General features: G+C 41.3%; 1 protein-coding gene across 1 annotated transcript in view; it reads left to right on the top strand.

Moving 5' to 3' along the window:
* Window positions 1-17943, top strand: part of atxn1a (ataxin 1a) — a 105553-nt gene that overhangs the window by 68397 nt on the left and 19213 nt on the right. Inside the window, exon 3 of the mRNA XM_061742440.1 lies at window positions 6450-6561. The gene's annotated coding sequence lies outside the window, so the exon portion shown is untranslated. The remainder of the gene's footprint in view (window positions 1-6449; window positions 6562-17943) is intronic.

Raw genomic sequence — 17943 nt, 5'->3', positions numbered from 1 at the left:
GGTAATGACTCATGAGCACATTTCTCTGCATTCAATTATGAGCCTTACTATGTTATTACTGACTGTTGAGCACACCGAAGCCGTGAACTGGATGTGACTCGGTTGATCGTGGTAGATGAAGGTGTCTCTCTCAGCCTCTGTACATGACTGATGGCTGCCATCTGTGAAGAGAGGCTGCACGTTATCACCAAATCAGTCGAGGTATTGTAAGGCCTCAACATAGCTGCATAATTACAACAAAACACTGACGCTCACCTGTTCAGAGGACTCTTTAACGAGACTCCAAACCAACGCAAGCACATTTGGAGCCTCGTATTTGTTGCAAAGACCAGAGTCTTCCATTGTTACTGTAAACCAGGGGCGGCAACCCAAAATGTTGAAAGAGCCATATTGGACCAAAAACACAAAAAACAAATATGTCTGGAGCCGCAAAAAATGAAAAGTCTTGTATAAGTCTGACTTCTGCGTTAAATCGTGTAACGCGGAACCATAAATCAGCCTTAAGCATTAGAATGAAGGCACATGCTGCATGTATCTATATTAGTTCTAACTGGGGGAAGATTTTTTCATTATGCACGAGAAAAAAGTCAAAATTTCGAGAAAAAAAGTCGAAATGTCAAGATTAATGTTGAAGTACAATCTTGAGGAAAAAAGTCGAAATGTTGAGAAAAAAGTCAAAATTTCGAGAAAAAAGTTGAAATGTCGAGATTAAAAAGGAAGAAAAAAGGAAAAAATAAGAATAAAGAAAAAAAAAGAAGAAAAAAAGAGGAAAAAAAGGAAAAAAAAGGTCAAACATTTTTGGAAAAGCTCCAAGGAGCCACTAGGGTGGCGCTAAAGAGCCGCATGCGGCTCTAGAGCTGCGGGTTGCCGACCCCTGCTGTAAACCAACCGAGCATGTTGTACTCATCATAAAGGCAAACATGTGAATCTTTGCTTATTTATTACGGTTGTCAAATAGAGCAGATACATTGGTTTTATGTTCACCACGTTAACAGAAAACATACCAAAAAAAACCCAGACAACCCCTCTGAAACTCTGTGAATTAGAGATAATAGAGGCATATGAGAGTTCATTGAGCCCCATCCTTTTTGCTTATTTTGGATAAAGGCAAGCGTACGCGCCGTCAGCAGCAGAGTGCACACTCACTGCTTGATTTAGGCCGGCTGTGTTTGCATTATGAAATATGGAGATGCTGGGATTAATCCAGGCGTTGGGTTGACTTCTGTCCATTAGTCCATTAGTCAGATTAATACTTCAGCACCCGAAGCACACGTAACACAACTGGTTGTCAATTCAGGTAATGCTGTCATCATTGCAGCCGACCTCACACTGTTCTACACACACATGCACCGTGCACGCATATACACGTGCAAACACACACAGAACGTTTCAGTAATTAAAAGTCTCAGATCTCAGAATTAGCATCACATGTTTCACTGTTGTGTTTGTAACTCCACTGCTTTCCTCTTGTTATCAGCTTTTTTCACCAATTCTGAACATTTTGGGCTGGTTTTGACCCGTTAGAGCTCCCCCATCACAAGGACACCAGTTAAACCCTTCTCAACGGCAGAGGTGGGTAGAGTAGCCAAAAATTGTACTCAAGTAAAAGTACTGTTACTTCAGAATAATATGACTCAAGTAGAAGTAAAAAGTAGTCATCCAAATAATTACTTGAGTAAAAGTAAAAAAGTACTTGGTGAAAAAACTACTCAAGTACTGAGTAACTGTTGAGTAACATCTGATTTATTTTTTTAACACAACCATTCAAACAGACAAAAGTACAAAATAATCATCTTCAGGCAAATTAAATCAATAAAATAATAAAATTAATTAAAAAAAAATAAAAGATAGCTTAAATTAAAATAATCCTAAAGTAAATTCAAGTACTTTAATAAATAATAAAATAAATAAAATAATAACAGAATAAAAAAATAAATTAAGCACAAGTAGCACAACATTTCAAGCCTTTGTACTTTTCTTTTTTAACCAGGCAGAACTAGAACAAGCCCATGAACTCATAGAAACTCTGTGTGTGTGTGTAGTCTGTGTAAATGTGACAAAACATGCAAAAACAAACATTTTTCCCAAAGAATCACCCAGTGATGTCATGAGATTGACGCGAACGTGGATAAAAGGGATAAAAGAAAAGTAACAGCTCAACGTAGCCTAATGTAGCGGAGTAAGAGGAACAGTTTCTTCTTCACAAATCTACTCAAGTAAAAGTAAAAAGTATAGTGATTCAAAATTACTCCTAAAAGTACAACATTTCCCAAAATTTACTCAAGTAAATGTAACGGAGTAAATGTAACTCGTTACTACCCACCTCTGCTCAACGGCCTGTGGCTGCATGTATTTTACCAGCGGCCCATCGGCTGCAGCTGCACTGTTTAATTTCAGATATCAATGTTTACCAGAATTTAAGGTTAAGAAGCCACAGATGCCATAAACTGGGGGAAAAGGAAGGGAGTATGAGAAAGAGTAAGCCTGGAAGTCCCTCTCTATTACGCTTTTCTTTACTGTATGCTTTGTATTTGCTTCCTGGCTCGTAAATGTCCTTCCCTCCGAAAGAATATTATAAAACTGGATATTAAAAATAGCTCAAGTCTGTAACAGGAAATGTTTGTTTCTTGGCAGCCAACCTGATACTATCCAGCAGCTACAATACACAGCGAAGGATTGAGGGACGGTAAGTACAGTAAGGGACGGTGATTAGGGAACAACACGGGTCTTTCCACACATGTGTGCACCCAAGATAACATTCCTTTTGTGAGGATCTTAAACTTTCAGAGGGCTGATTTCTCATTTGTGGTATTGCAGGATTGTTAGAGTCTGGGAAGCTGGGGTTGTGGTTGGGAAAGGTATTTCCCCTACGTCGCAGTGATGGTCAGCCACTTGGCCTACACACACACACACACAAAGCCACACACAAAAGGACTCGATGCATTTTTCTGCCTCAAGCTCCTCAGCAGCTGTCAGACGCTACGTCAGCTGCTGAGGTATTTTGTCTATGCGTACGTGTTCCTGTGTGATTGCCTGCCGCGGTTATGACAAATGAACTGTAATTGTTGAGTGAGTGGAGAGAAAAAGCACATGCTCAGGGTTTTCACTTCTTTTTTGTAATGCCCTTTCTCTCTTTGGAAAGCACAACTATTCACACAGATACTACGTGCAAACATTTAACTTTGAAGTTAACAGCATGTAAATAGTAAGTGTGCAAGTTTAAACTTTTCCCTATTTTTCTTTTCTTCCCAAGTGGGAATATTTCTGAATAAATATTCTGCAGACGTGAGTTATTATGAGTTACAATGTCTGCAACCAGTTTAAAAAGTATAAGTAAGTAGGTAAGTAGTGTTTTACAAAAACCAGTACAAGAGGTGAACGAAGTGGCAACAGCTGGAGCAGCTGTGGGTGGGACAGCATTTAAAAAAAACAGGAAAAATGCGGGTTGGGAGTAAATGGGAGGAATGCTAACGCTTAAACGCTTAAAAAGATGAAGTGTTTGTTGAGTGGACTAAAGTATTCATGGTGCGGTCATGCGAGCATGTACCCAGCCACAGAGAACATTTGATCCAGATCAGCGCTCACAGTTGGGGAACTCGCATGCACGACTTTGAACTCGCTACCCACCGTCACTGGAGGGATTCAGCTTTGTGCTTTTCCAAGTGTGGAAATCATCCACTGACCAAACAATTTAGGGCTGGTTCTGCAACATCGGCCTTTTCTGTATGCCTGAATGGGGCTCGTCTTTTGTGCAAGTCACTTGTAATGAGTGAATAAAACAGACGCTAATGCTGAGTGACTGTGATGTGCTGTAATAGTGGCTAAGTGCGTAAATAACTAACAAACAGACGCACTAGTCGCCTTCTGCTCTGCTGTTCAATCAGCTGTCTTACTTAGCGTTTCCTGACTAGTTTATCCTGCCTGGTTCTCCTTGATCAGACCTAATGGTGAGCGAGTGAGTGACGCGGCGTCTGAGCTTTCAGCCCATTCACTTTTATTTCCCTCCCGATTGTTGCAGAGGCCTGATAAACGCTTTCCTCCCACAGATGTTTACAGTCAGCCCAGATCGGTGCTTGGCCGTGACAAAGCCTCACGTCGTTGAGGAATTGGATGAAGCAATTCTTCATAATTTACGTGTTTGCAAGCTGACTGGGACTCTGCGAGCACAAAGAGCTTCCCGTGTTTGGGCGTGTGATCACTCTGCGCCAGCGAGCGGCTCAGCTGAAAACATCGCTCATGAACTCCTTTTTATTCTCGTTGATGCTGCCGTCCGTGTCGTCTCCGGGCTCAGCAGCTTGAGCTGCGCGTGGTCCATCACAAGGGGACCCCGGAGACTCGTGGACGAGTGGCGATGATGAAATCCACATGGCACACGCTGAAACCATGAATCAGCGCTAGATATCACGTATCACTGCTACGCAGGCTGGTGTTTTCCCTGAGAGTTGCTGGAGTGTTCGGATGAAGCCCTCGCTCTCTGTTTCTGCCTCTCCCCCCTTTTCTGGAGGCCTTTCCCTCATGTTTTGCTGACATTTTTCAGCTATTTATGCTCCCTGCTGGGCCTTGCTGGCTGTGCCAATGCTATCCTCCCAGTGAGCCTCTATCTTCCTCTCCTCTCCCACCATCTGTTTCTCTGTCTGTCCTACTGCCTCTCTATTACCATTGTCTTCCTCTCTCGCTGCGTTTGTCCTCTCTATTCTCTCCATCTGTCTTCCCTTTCATCACTTCAGCTTGCTTATGCTCCACTTTTGGTTTATCGTTTTTCTCTTATTTCTCGGTTTGTGTCTCACCCCATTATTGCTGTCTCACTATCACTTGTGTCTCCTCTTTGCATACACACATGTCAAGCGTGTTTAGTTCCCTGGAACCCTGCAGCTCCGTCTGCTTGATTCATATACAGGCTTAAGCGAGCTAAGCCCCACCACAGAATCATATTGATTTTTCTCAGATCCGACACCACATATTCCTTTCCTCTCTTTCTCCCTCCGACTTAGTCTTCAATTATTATATTTCATCTCCACAGTAGCTCTGTCCCTCGTTGCACAGAGAGCCACCATGCATAAAAAGGGAATGTTTGTTGTTGTCGCGTCTGGCATCATTTCGGTATCTCTCAACTGTAATTCCCAAACTTTTTTTTGTTTTGATTTTGTACTATATACTAAAATGCTAGAAAGCAGCACACACAGCCCCACACATCATACAACCCCCTCTTCTCCTCACACATGCAGGAAGTGGGTCAGTAGGGTGTTTTGCATCTGGTAAACATGCCTTAAACATAAATAGACGCACACACGCTACAGCTGGCCGACAGCAGGAACATGTGTCTCGTATCGTCTGTAACTTATCCATAAAAACAACCTGCTTAATTAGTCCCAACGAGTATTCATGCACCGGCGGCAAGTCTGATTACACGTTCTCTCTCCAACCCCCCCCCCCCAAAGTATTATTTTGTAGATGTTTTTCACCTTTGGGTAACAAATTCACTTTACTTTCCTGTAGAAATCTGTACTTAGTGGGTCAATGACTGACTGGGCATGAATAGTGCTTTTTATATTAATATTTGCAAGGATCTGTGGAAATATCTACAAATTTGAAGTTATGTTATGAGAATCCAGCTATCTGCCCATTTATTATGTAACATGTTAACAGAGGTGTCAAGTAACGAAGTACAAATACTTTGTTACCTTACTTAAGTAGAAATTTTGGTTATCTATACTTCACTGGAGTAATTATTTTTCAGATGACTTTTTACTTTTACTCCTTACATTTTCACGCAATTATCTGTACTTTTTACTCCTTACATTTTAAAAACAGCCTCGTTACTTTATTTCATTTCGGCCTTTAAAAAAAACTATCCAGTTGAATTGCTCCATCCGGATAGAGTGAATTTGGTTGTGGTTGTTTCAGATGTTCTTGTCCAGTTTTGTTCTTACATCCGTTCCCTCAGATTCCTGCAACTAAACTTGGATGTACATTCCAATAAAGGTTAGGATAAATGATAACATGCCTCTGAAGTTTGACTTTTTGCACCATTACAATACTTATAGGCAACTAGTCATCATATCTTCTGCTTTCTGAAACACATGTTAATGCTCAATAGTACACATATATGGTTCTTTAATATATTTGCATTATACTAAGATGCATTCATTTTCAATGGCTTTTGTCCTTAATGGCTTTCCCCCCCCTTACATTAATTTTACGTTTATACTTTTACTTGAGTAAAAAACTTGAGTTGATACTTCAACTTCTACAGGAGTATTTTTAGATACTCTAGTATCTATACTTCTACCTGAGTAATGAATGTGAATACTTTTGACACCTCTGCACGTTAATGCGTGAGCGTTCAATGGGAGATTTAGCAACAAAATGTAAGATTGAAATACCGAAGAGTACTTTCAAAGTGGTTCTGTCCCTACTTTAGTTTAATAGTTGCTGTTTTCGTTTGCCAGGGGTGCCTGGTCCCTCTCACACTGCATTCTGGGAAAGTCTGGAACCTGCTCCATGGGCTGCGCCACCTGCTAACAAACCGGGGGGTCTGGAGGAACGCTCGCGTTGGATGAGGTGAGAATATCTTTTCCGCTGCTATAAACAGTTTCGTCAAAAAGAAAGTACACTCTGTTTCAAGGTTGAGTCTTTACAAGTAGGTACATGTGGGTTTAGATGAACGAAGGATCGGGTGAACGTGACGTATTTGTGACGTACTGGCTGACACCAAGGTCAGAAACCTCAACAGCTCCATCAGTTAGACTGCTAAATGTTCATCACAGGAAATGAGAAAAAGACTGCAGAAGTCTGGCTTGTTTGAAAGGTCTGCCAGGGATAAAAAGACAGTATATTATTTTGTATTTTGTATGCAGAAGTAAGCTTTATTGGTAGATGGCAACATGCTGTAAGTCATGTTTTTACCTTTTAAGGCTGTCAGATAAGCTTGATCTCATGTTAGTACTTCTGGCACGAAGGGTTTTTCCAGTCCTGTACTTCTGTCATATCCTGGTGCCTTTTCTTTTCTGTTTTGCAGATAATCATGTCAGCTTGACGGTTGCACAGATTTAAGTTAAATAAAGTGTGTATGTTTTTTGTCTCGTTGAAGCGGCAAGCCGCAAGGTCACTTTTCCCCCTCTAATGTTTTGAAGCACAGACAAACACAACTCATTTAAATCAGTAATTTACTGCTCTAACTCTCATTATCTGTCATGCAGCATAATGAGTTGACCAGAATGTTGAACATAATTTCTCTTTCCCTCTTTGAAGCCTCTACAGAGAAGTCAAAGGAAAATTGAAAGATACAGTTTCTTGAATTGAGCTACCGAGGCCCGGCTAATGGAGTTAACGCAATTTGTTTAATGCCTTAGCTGTGATTAGAGGAGATATATTTTTGGGTTTAGAGGAACCTAGTCTCCCTAGTGATAGAGCTTTTATTTGTCAGCCTCTCATTTGAGGTTTTTGTTGAGCAACAATCTTCTATCCATGCATTCCCATGCGTTCCCATGCATTCCTGTGCATTTCCATGCATTCCCGTACATTCTAATAGGTCTTCCTGCAGAGATAGAAGTCTTGAAAATCATCAAATAAAAAAAATTAATTAAAAAAATAATCTGAATAATCTTCATCTAATGTTGCTAAGGGTAGGGAGGGGGGAGGGCTAAAATAAAAATAGTTTTCTTAAGATAATATCAATGCCAAGTGAAGTGAGTGCAGGTTTAGACCACAAAATGCTAATTTTGGAGCTCCTGGCTCGAACAGATGTTTCAAATGACATACGTGAGGTCAAGGATTTGATCTCTGGCTCTCTGTCTGATGGACAGTGTCCCTGAGTCCTCCCTGAGTCATGCCAACCAGCATAAACCCACACTTAAGACTTTTTAAACATGCTGTGTGGTGCTACATGAAGCAGATTTGGGGGAAATAAGATATTCTTTTAACAATTGCTTTAAAGGAAAAGTTCATGTCTGGATGTATCTCTGCCTTTTGTGGTTGAGGATGTTTTTGTGTCTCTGGTTGCGTCGGTGATAACTGGATATATGATGTCCAAGGACACGCTCAACATTTGCTAAGGGATGAAGGAAGTTCCTTAGCAGCAGATGTTCATTTGTTTTCATTCATGGATAAACTGACGACTTGGTGCTCAAAGGTCAGGATGGTGCAGCATGTGGTGATCTGGCACTGACCACATAAAACCAGGCTCTTCTCTTCTTCTTTCTTTAAATGTCTACGTAAACAAACGGGTTTCTGTTTCTGTCCGGTGTATAACTCCAACTTTACGTCCACATACCCTCGACAAAGGAAGGTAGCACAGCGAAATAATCGTGTTTCTAGTGAAAGGGCAGGCCGGGCCCGAAGACGATGTCCGTAATAGACTAATAATAGAGCCACAAAAAAGTAGGAATCTGTTAAAGGTTAAAAAGCTAAATATGGAAATATTCATAGGAACAAGTAAATAATGTAGCAAAAATTAAAACAGATCAATAGAATTGCTCTTTTTGTTTTGTTTTTTCACTAATCATTGAATTATTTAGATTTTCCTTTCTCTTTTGTTATTTTATCTTTTATTTGTTTAGTCAAGTCCCTACAAAATACCCTGTTTGCATCACAGTTTCATCCCAGAATTACACGGAACGTGTCGTAGGACACGTGCTGCACACTGTTCTCCTCCTTTTACAGATGTATTCTTGTGGCACTCCTATTTTGTTCATACCACATTCTCTGGCTCGCTTTGCCCCCCCCCACCCAGCGCGTGCTTGCCGCCCACATACACCGATCGCAGATGAGCAAAGTGCGGAAATAAAGCTGGCAACAGCGCTTAAAGAAACCCTTCTTCTCCAAACATACGTTAAGAGTCCAAGTTGGAATCCCAGGCTGTGAAATGTTGCAGTCACGTCGTCCGGGTGAGAAGCAATCAGTCTAATTGCTTGTAAATATACACAAATGTACATGATGCTGCTTGATTGGTGTGCTGCTGACGTTGCGAAAAGAACTATTACGTGAACGGAAACTTTTGCACTTAGCAAATGTTCACGGACACAGACCTCGTCTGGCCAGTTTTCATTTCATTGAAGGTGCTAGAAAAATATATTTCCTTGGTCCCTTTCTTGTGCTGCTGCCACAATGCACCAGAAGGACGCCGGGCCTTGTAGAATAAGGACCATACTCGTCTGATCCGCCAGAATATTAATGTCACACAAAAGAACTTGCTACTTGGAGTATACATCCACATGCACGTACACTTTCACAGAGAGAGCAAACCCATTTACCTCTCAGGGAGAAGCTGTTTCCCTGTTGGACTTAGTCTTTCTGTCAGTTTGCATGTCGGTCCCGCTCCGTGCTGCTTCTCAGCTTCCTCAACACTAAATAAGTGAGGCTGTTATACTTTGTCACATTGATTTAAAGAAATAAAGTAAGAAAAGGATGCTGCCAGAGCGTATACTTGGCCAGGGGAGCACACTGTACTGTTTGCACAGTGTAATTAGCCTCCCTTTTTTTGTCACTGCGGTGCCTTATGTGAGCAAGACTGTCACACTTTCACCCCTTTTCTCAAACACTACACAGCGAGAGGTGAGAGTGCTTGTGTGTTTGTGAGAGTGTGAGTGTGAGAGAGTCAATACTATTCTTGGCTGGCCGGGGGAAGTCTTGGCTCCCCGACGTATGGGAAAAGTGCTCTTGGCAAGTTGTGAGCCGAGGCATTCCATCATGTTGTTCTCGTGAAACGCACACAGACGTACAAACTCGTTTCTGTCATTTAAGAGGACGTTGCATTGACTTTCTTCTTCTCCCCTGTAGACTAAACTATAATCCTTTCCATCAACCAAAAGCACAGAAGACCCACACACATACAAGTGGCCATTTTATTGCATAAAAGCAGTTTTTGCTGCTTTTTCATTCTGTCCCATTGTCTCTCCTTTTGCTATTTGTCTGTCTTACATGGTCTTGTCAAAAGAGATTTCTTGTTGTACTACATTATCCCCGATGTCTGAAGTCAGAGTTTCACTGTCACTCAATCATGCAGAGCAGTTCAGACACAATAACCTCAAATAAAGGGCTTCTCTGGGGGCTGTGGGGGGCTCCCATCAGCCAACATCCCTTTTCTGTCCATCTCTGCATCCGTTCTGCTGCGACGCCACACAATGACATCGCTGCTGCCTCGGTTTACCTTCATTCTCCTGGAGACCTCGCCCTGCCCACGCTTTGTACTCCACACCTCCTTCACCTGCCCCTCCCTGTTCTTCTGTCCGCCACGACAAAGACTTGCATAGCTGTAGTCCCAGTCAGACTATCTGATCCCGTAGCCGGAGGCGGGGCTGGGGTCAGACGGTTTCATGTAGATGCGTACGTACGTCTGACCACATGGGCCTGTTGTCGTTTGCGTGTTCAGTCTTTTTTCCACTTTACATGCTGGGAAGCGACAGTGAAGCTGTGCTTCATCAAATCCGTGCACGCATGCTTGAATATCCAAAGAAGCCACCAAATGTAATTTGATTTATGAATTCAGAGAGGATTGAAGAGCTGATTTAAGAGCACATATAAACCATGTCAGAGGCCCTCAAAGGCAGTGGACGTATATTTAGCTCACGTCCACTTCTCATCAGCACATCCCGGTCCTCCAAAATGGGATGTGGACTTTTTTTTAAATCCTAGCAGGACTTCATCTATACTAGGGCTGGGGATCTATTCAAATGTCAAGAATCGATTCAATTCCGATTCCTAAGATTCAGAATCGATTATCAAGATTTGATTCGATTCCGATATTGATTTGGGTTAGTGTTATTAAAACTGTTTTTTCAGCTGTTGCATGAATGATATGACTGTAATTCTGCAACATATTATATTAATACTAGTATTATATTGACATTAAACAGCAAGTATTGGCAGCTAATGATGCTGTAAGGACCAATCAGCTCCCAGAATGCTGATAGAACTGCTTTCAGAAACATCATGTGGGTCAGAATTACCAAACAGATCCAGGGAGGAAACAGAGCCGGATGAAATCGGTTTTATTTTTTCCCACATTCCGTTTTTATTTGTTCCATTTTCGGTCTATTTTGGTTTTTAATTTTTGAGCATTTGGTTTTTATCATTTTTTGCAAATGTAACCCCAAGACAGTATATAAAGTAATGAAATATAGACAATTTATGCAATTATAACCTAACACTTTAATGTTTTCATACCTTTAAACATATTTAAAGGCAAAAACATGGCACCAGTTATTCTCGTGTCCAACAAAACATTCCTTTTTTGGGGATAAACAAAAAAGAACCAAAAGTTGTAATTTAATGATGAAAAAAAAAAAAACATAAATAAATAAGAGGGGGAAAAAAAAAAAAAAAACCCAAAAAATCGATCTTTAGACATATGAATCGATTTTTAGGAATTAATATGAGAATCGATTTAGAATTGGGAAACCGATTTTTTTCAACACAGGCCTAATCTATACAGGATGTGTTTCACTCATGTGAATTCTGGTGTCTGGAGGCCTGTTTGTGAGTAACACTAACAACCCCCCCACCATCCAGCAAAGGTGAAGCTGTGAAGAATGCCGGTACATTTGGGAGTAACTGTGATTGATGGCGTCACCCACGTAACTAACAAGCTCGCTCTCAGTTACAGTCACTTTGTTTGTCCCTAAAAGACTCGTGAAGGCGGTTGTGTGCTGTAACCTTACAAAGCACTTCCCTGATGACTGAACCTATACTGATAGCGAGCGAGCCCTCCGGTCCTCCCTCTCTTTCTGCGTGTGTTTGTGCGCACGTCCAGCGCTGGAATTTGTTTGTTTAGAGGATGTCTCCGTTCTGCGCGGCCCCGGCGTGCACGGCGTTCGTGTCCTGTTGAATCTCAGGGGTGTTGGCCGCGTGCTTTGACGAATGAGCGCCCGACTGGTGCTGCTGCCTGTCTGATATTTTTGTCCATGTGCCTTTTGAAAAGGTGGAACACATTACTCACAGACAAGGACACATGCTGCGCCGCTGCTCACCTCTCCTTCACGGACACGCCGCCCGCTGCAGCACCCTCTCATGCTAAGTAGCTTCTAGCCTGCTCGCCTGCACCCTCCACCCGGAGCAGAGAGCAGCATCACGGCCCAAGTGGAAAGTTACAAGAGCCGTTGCAAAAGTTTGTGTGTGTGGGTGGTTTTTCCCCTTCGCATCAAGTAAAAATTGTAACGATGACACTAGGGATGGGCGGTATGGACTAAAACATTTATCTAGATAATTTCTGGCATTTATCCTGTTAACGATTAAAAAAAAAAAACCAATTCAACTCCACCTTTGTAACTATAAATCTATCACCACATTCAGTCTTTGGAGCCACCAAAACACTGCTCTAAAAGAAAACTAAATGCTAATAAACCACACTAATTAAATTGAATTAATAAAAACCAATTAAATTAGTACACCTGTACTGCAAAACTGTAATGACTCAAACAAGTTTGAAATGTAAGAACAGATTCAACATTTATTCAAACTGTATGGCTAAACAGTGGGATAACAGTGCAAACAGCAAAAGTACCATTGTCCTTCAAGCTTTCTTAGCTTATAAAATCACAAAGTATAAAAAAAATACAACCTGATAAATAAAGAAACAGGACAAATAAATAAAGGTTCACTGAAAATAAAACCCTATCAGTGATGACCTTTTCTAATATAAATAAAATGTGCAAATTAACCTGTGGTTGGAACATGCCACAAATTAGATACTATTGCAATTTTTTCGTAATAGTCAAACGTTATATCAAAATGTAACAACCATTTCCTTCTGTTTTTGCAGACTCTGCATATAATAGATGATGTTTGCTCCTCGTCACTCTTTTTAAATCCAAACCGGTTCCAGATAACAGAGCTGGAGCCTCGTTTAACAACGAGCTCCTCGCTCTCAGATCCGCCTTCCGCCATGTTTGTTACACAAAAACGTCATCAACAGGAATTTATCGTTTTTACCGCGAGATGACAAATTCTTACTGTGGGGAATTCTTTTGATGGTATATCGTGAACGTTAAAATATTGCCTATTTCTAGATGACGTGTGTTATAAAACAAGATGCCATTAGTGGGCCGTAGTGTGTGTTTGGGACTAACATTTGTCTTTCTAGCTGTTGTTTAGCGCTGCGTTCCCTCCAGCCTCCCGCAGTCACTCACCTCGCATCCGTCAGCCCGGCTTCCACCCATTTCAGCACAGGAATAACTCGCCTCATCTGAGCCTCATTTCTTCTTCAATAATGTGCACAATTAGACAACAGTCTATGAGCAGAAATCATGAATGAGACTTATTTTAAAGCACTCTCTTTATGTGTGTTCAAATAAATACGGTAGTTAGTGTGCGTGGCTGTAGACGTGAGAAAACAACGAGCCAACAAAATAACCTAGCCGATTATCACCGCATGTCAACATCACATTAATTGAACATTTTACATCAGTTACGATTGATCAATGGTGATTTTGCATGCACATCCCCCTAAACAAAAAAATTAAATAAATCATCACATACACACATACAAATGAGCTATTTATGGTTATGTATTGAGTACCAACTATTGCAATTAAAGCACTTGAAACTTTCAAATTAAAGTCCATACAGGATATGTCACATTTCAATTTAGTATAAAAAAACAAACAAGACAACTTCCATTACTTACTAATAAAGTAATATTGAATGGTAGAAAGTATTTTTAATCTTTCTTTCTCTTTTCTAAACAAAAGATCTGAAATAAAGCCAAAAATAGAAAAAATTACTTTTCAAAGGTCACACTTAAAGAATCAGGCTCTTAGACAATAGAAAATAAATAAGTTATTATCTCTTGTAAATGAATGTCTCAAACATTGTACAAAACATAAAATATCTTATAGCTCTTATATTTTGTGTGAAAAACAGTAGATATTCCGTGTACATCCTCTGAAGGGTGAAGCGTCTGGTTTCCAGACGCGTGCAAGTTCACATTCATCACATTAATTGTTTCTCCTCTTTCACTGTCTGGATGGATGGATGTACGGCTGGGCCTTTCATCTGCAGCATCCATCACTCGCTGTTACAAACTAAACTCTCCCCGTTTTAGCGTACGGTGAGAAACGGCTCGGACTTCTGACTATTAAATACTGCTTCATGTGATACAACTATTGATTATGGCTAAAACTGGGGAGTTTGGAGATTAGAGACGTGCAGTGTCTCTGGTTCATGCTTAAGTGAGAATGTTCTTGCATCACGGTTACAGGTCGGTGGGGGGGGAGGCTGAGTGGCTGAGCAGAGGACTGACGTCTGTGTGGGAAGGATGAATGACTTACGTTCCTCTCTTCAATTTTCTCTCCTCTTCTGGTTTCTTTTTTCCTATCCAACCGCCTCCCATCACACGCTCCACTCTCAGTCCCTTTTGTGCGGCAACACAAATTCTTTAAGCAGGATTACATATTCTCTCTGACAAATAAAAAACCTATCTGGATGTTTATGTCTGTCTTTGCTCTTGAATAAGTGCGCTGGACGTTTGCCGGCGCGCGTCTGGATGTCTGTGACGACCGCTATTGTCTTGCGTGAGTGGGTGTGTGCAAATGCATACTTTTGTTTGTGTGTGAATGTGAATGAGATCACATTAGTTCGAGTTGGTGCAAGCGCATGAATGCATGTTTGCATATTTACTCACATGTGTGGCTGTGTGTGTCTGTTGGCGTGTTTTTGTGTACACTCAGTAGGATTATACAGCAATAGAGAAGCTTAGCAATGATTTGCCCATCCATTCCAGTCCCTCCCTAATCCTACACACACACACGCACACACACACACACATGCATGCTTCTTTGTGTGTGTGACTCGCAGGGATCTAATGGCGTGTGTGGATTAGTAGGTTTGTGAATGGGATGTGGCTTGGGCCGAAGTAGCGCACCACGCTGCCAGCAAGTGAACGCAGCCTGCCAGCGGGTTTATGGGAGCGACAGAGATGAAGGGGGAACAGCGAAAGAGTGACAGATATTTGTGGGGTGTTTAAGCGGCCCAAAGTTCAGAGGACTTCTTTTAACAGCATTATAAAGGGTTATTAATAACGTGGTATGGAGATTGGCCCGAACACGTTGGAACCGTAACGGGGAGATGCCTTCTGGGAGCCTGCGTTGCCGCCGTCGTTCGTGTGGTTTGGGAGTGTGACCATTAGATGGCTCCAGACCTGACGTCTTGCAAGTTCTTGCACGCAAAACACACACATAGTCGCACACGCTCGCACGTATGCACAGACGCAGATGGAAAGATGTGGAAAAACAAGAGAGCTGAGACTCGTGGAAGAGGGGTTAGATTGGTTAGGAGCGTGCGGGAGGGCGGGTGTTGCTGTTGTCAGAACCACAGTCGGTGTGAAGTTAGTGTGGGCGACAGAGATAGTCTGTGCTGTGTGAAAGAGACAGACAGAGGAGTTTGGGATGTGTGTTTGTGTGTATATATATATATAGAAGCTTTTCATCAGTTTCCTTAGTGACGGCTGTGGCAGAGACTGTACTCCACAAAGAGCTGGATGTCTGGTGCAGAAGGAGAGACAGTCTGCTGTGGAAACTTCAATGCACTTAGCAGCAGTAGCTGTTTTGATTCACGTTTTCAATAAGAAACAAACAAACTCGTACACACGCTTACATAAGACTTTACACTTATGTGAGGTAGAACACCTGATAGTGTTGGAATATTCGTCAAAGTAAAACCGAATCAGGCACGTTGAGAACATGAGACTAGGGCTGTAATCTCCCACTCGACTGGTCGATTTATTAGTCGACACGGCCTGGCTCGACTTCAATTCTGATTGGTTGATTCTTTAATTTAATTTCATTTAATTTCATCACAAGGAAAGTACCAAGTTCTCAAAGGGGTGTTTTCAGAGTACCGATCTTTCTCTTTTGAAAACCCCCTTGTTTTTGCTATTTTGGATTAGCCCAACCCACTGACCACTGACAGATAGATTGTAAAGTAGAAGGACATGGTCTGGTGATTTGTTGAACTCTATCATGTCAGAGACATCTGCAGTGTGGCAGAATTTCATCAAAATAGACAATGGAAAAAAAGTTGCCAACTTTGTAAGCAAGAGTTTGGAAATCACAACTCCACATCAAACATGGCGTATCACCGGATAACGGTAAGACAACTTGCCCCGTCCGTTCTGACAGTAAGAACCTATCAGAATTGAGATATTTTAATGTTGTAGTCTAATAATAGTTTTGTAACTGAAGGCGCACCGGCCCTTGATTTATAGGAATCAGGAATCAGAATCAGAGGGGTCATTAAGAGGCCGGCATATATATATATATATATATATATATATATATATAGCGCCTGATTTTATATATGTGTGTGTATGTAAATACAGGACTGTCTCAGAAAATTTGAATATTGTGATAAAGTTCTTTATTTTCTGTAATGCAATTTAAAAAAACTAAAATGTCATAATTCTTGATTCATTACAAATCAACTGAAATATTGCAAGCCTTTTATTATTTCAATATTGCTGATTATGGTTTACAGTTTAAGATTAAGATTCCCAGAATATTCAGATTTTTTGAGATAGGATATTTGAGTTTTCTTAAGCTGTAAGCCATGATCAGCAATATTAAAATAATAAAAGGCTTGCAATATTTCAGTTAATTAGTAATGAATCCAGAATGTATGACATTTTTGCATTACAGAAAATAAAGGACTTTATTACAATATTCAAATTTTCTGAGACAGTCCTGTATGTGTGTGAGTGAGTGTGTGTGTGTGTGTGTCCTGTTTGTTGGTCTAACAATAAACAGAGGACTCATCTTTTTCAGACTTATTTTCAATGGAAAATTACCATCTTATATTCAACACAGCATCAGAATCATGGGATTTCATCATCATGTGCTTTAACATGTGGGCTGAGCTTACTTTTACTTTAGAAAAAACAAAAGAAGGAAGGAAAACTTTGTAAGCGCCTGATTGCATTAAGTCACATGACCCGCCGGTTTCTGAATAGCTGGTGTGAAGCATCTTTTTCTTCATACTGGGCACTGAAAGCCATCCATCCATCCATCTATTTTATATACCCGCTTAATCATATACAGGGTCGTGGGGGGGTCACGGTCACAACACGTCAAACAAAGTTGGCTGTGCTCCCTCAGCAGATCCCCGCCAGCATAGCAACAGAACTGCTGGCAGACGTTTACAGCCCAATATCCCGCCTCACGTGTTGATTTGATGGTGAAATCAATAATCACTGTTGCATTTGCTGAGGCCGACGCCGGGTGATTGCTGATTGCTTGGGTAAGCGTACTAGCGTGAGGATTATGGATGAGGACATTATCATTTCAATAAATACATACAAAAACAGCATTCAAAACTTTTGTGTGCCCCCTCATGCTTGATGCTCCGGTCCATCCCCCACCCACCCACTCTGATGGCATTGGCAAATCACAAATTATATTTTTAACATCAGCAACGGGGCCTTATATAAAAATAGTCACTGAGAGTTGAAATAAAACAGCTGTAAAACCCAAGGAACTCTGAAATGACTGCTTTTTATTTCTCCGGCACAGTGGAGCGTCTCACAGCGTGCTCACGACTGTCATTTTATCCCAATTCAAAGCAGATTGTTAAAATGTCTCCTGTTAGGCAACGGTTGGACGCTGTGAATTACCCAGTGTTGAACACTGGGCTGATACAAAGCTGACAGGAAGACCAACCAACACAAACAGGATGTCTTTTTTAATGCATGTTTGGACCCACAAAGTCTTCTGGGAATTATTCCCGTGTGCGTGTGTGTGTTTGTTGACATCTCACTGCTCATTTCTTCCCTGTGCATGGTACATCTCTTAGCATTGAGGAGCACATTTCGTCTATATTTACTTCCAAATGGCCTTTTAACTAGGTCATCTCACTGAAGGAAAGACTGCTGCACAGCAGCGACCAGTGCTGCCACCTGGTGGCCAAAGGCGAGAAGGGCCCCTTTACGGTCTGAGCATCAAATCTACAGTAATCACA

The sequence above is a fragment of the Cololabis saira genome, chromosome 15 (assembly GCF_033807715.1).
Source record: "Cololabis saira isolate AMF1-May2022 chromosome 15, fColSai1.1, whole genome shotgun sequence".
Lineage (NCBI taxonomy): Eukaryota > Metazoa > Chordata > Actinopteri > Beloniformes > Belonidae > Cololabis > Cololabis saira.
The sequence above is the reverse complement of the archived record's forward strand: the minus strand, read 5'-3'. Positions and strand labels throughout refer to the sequence as shown.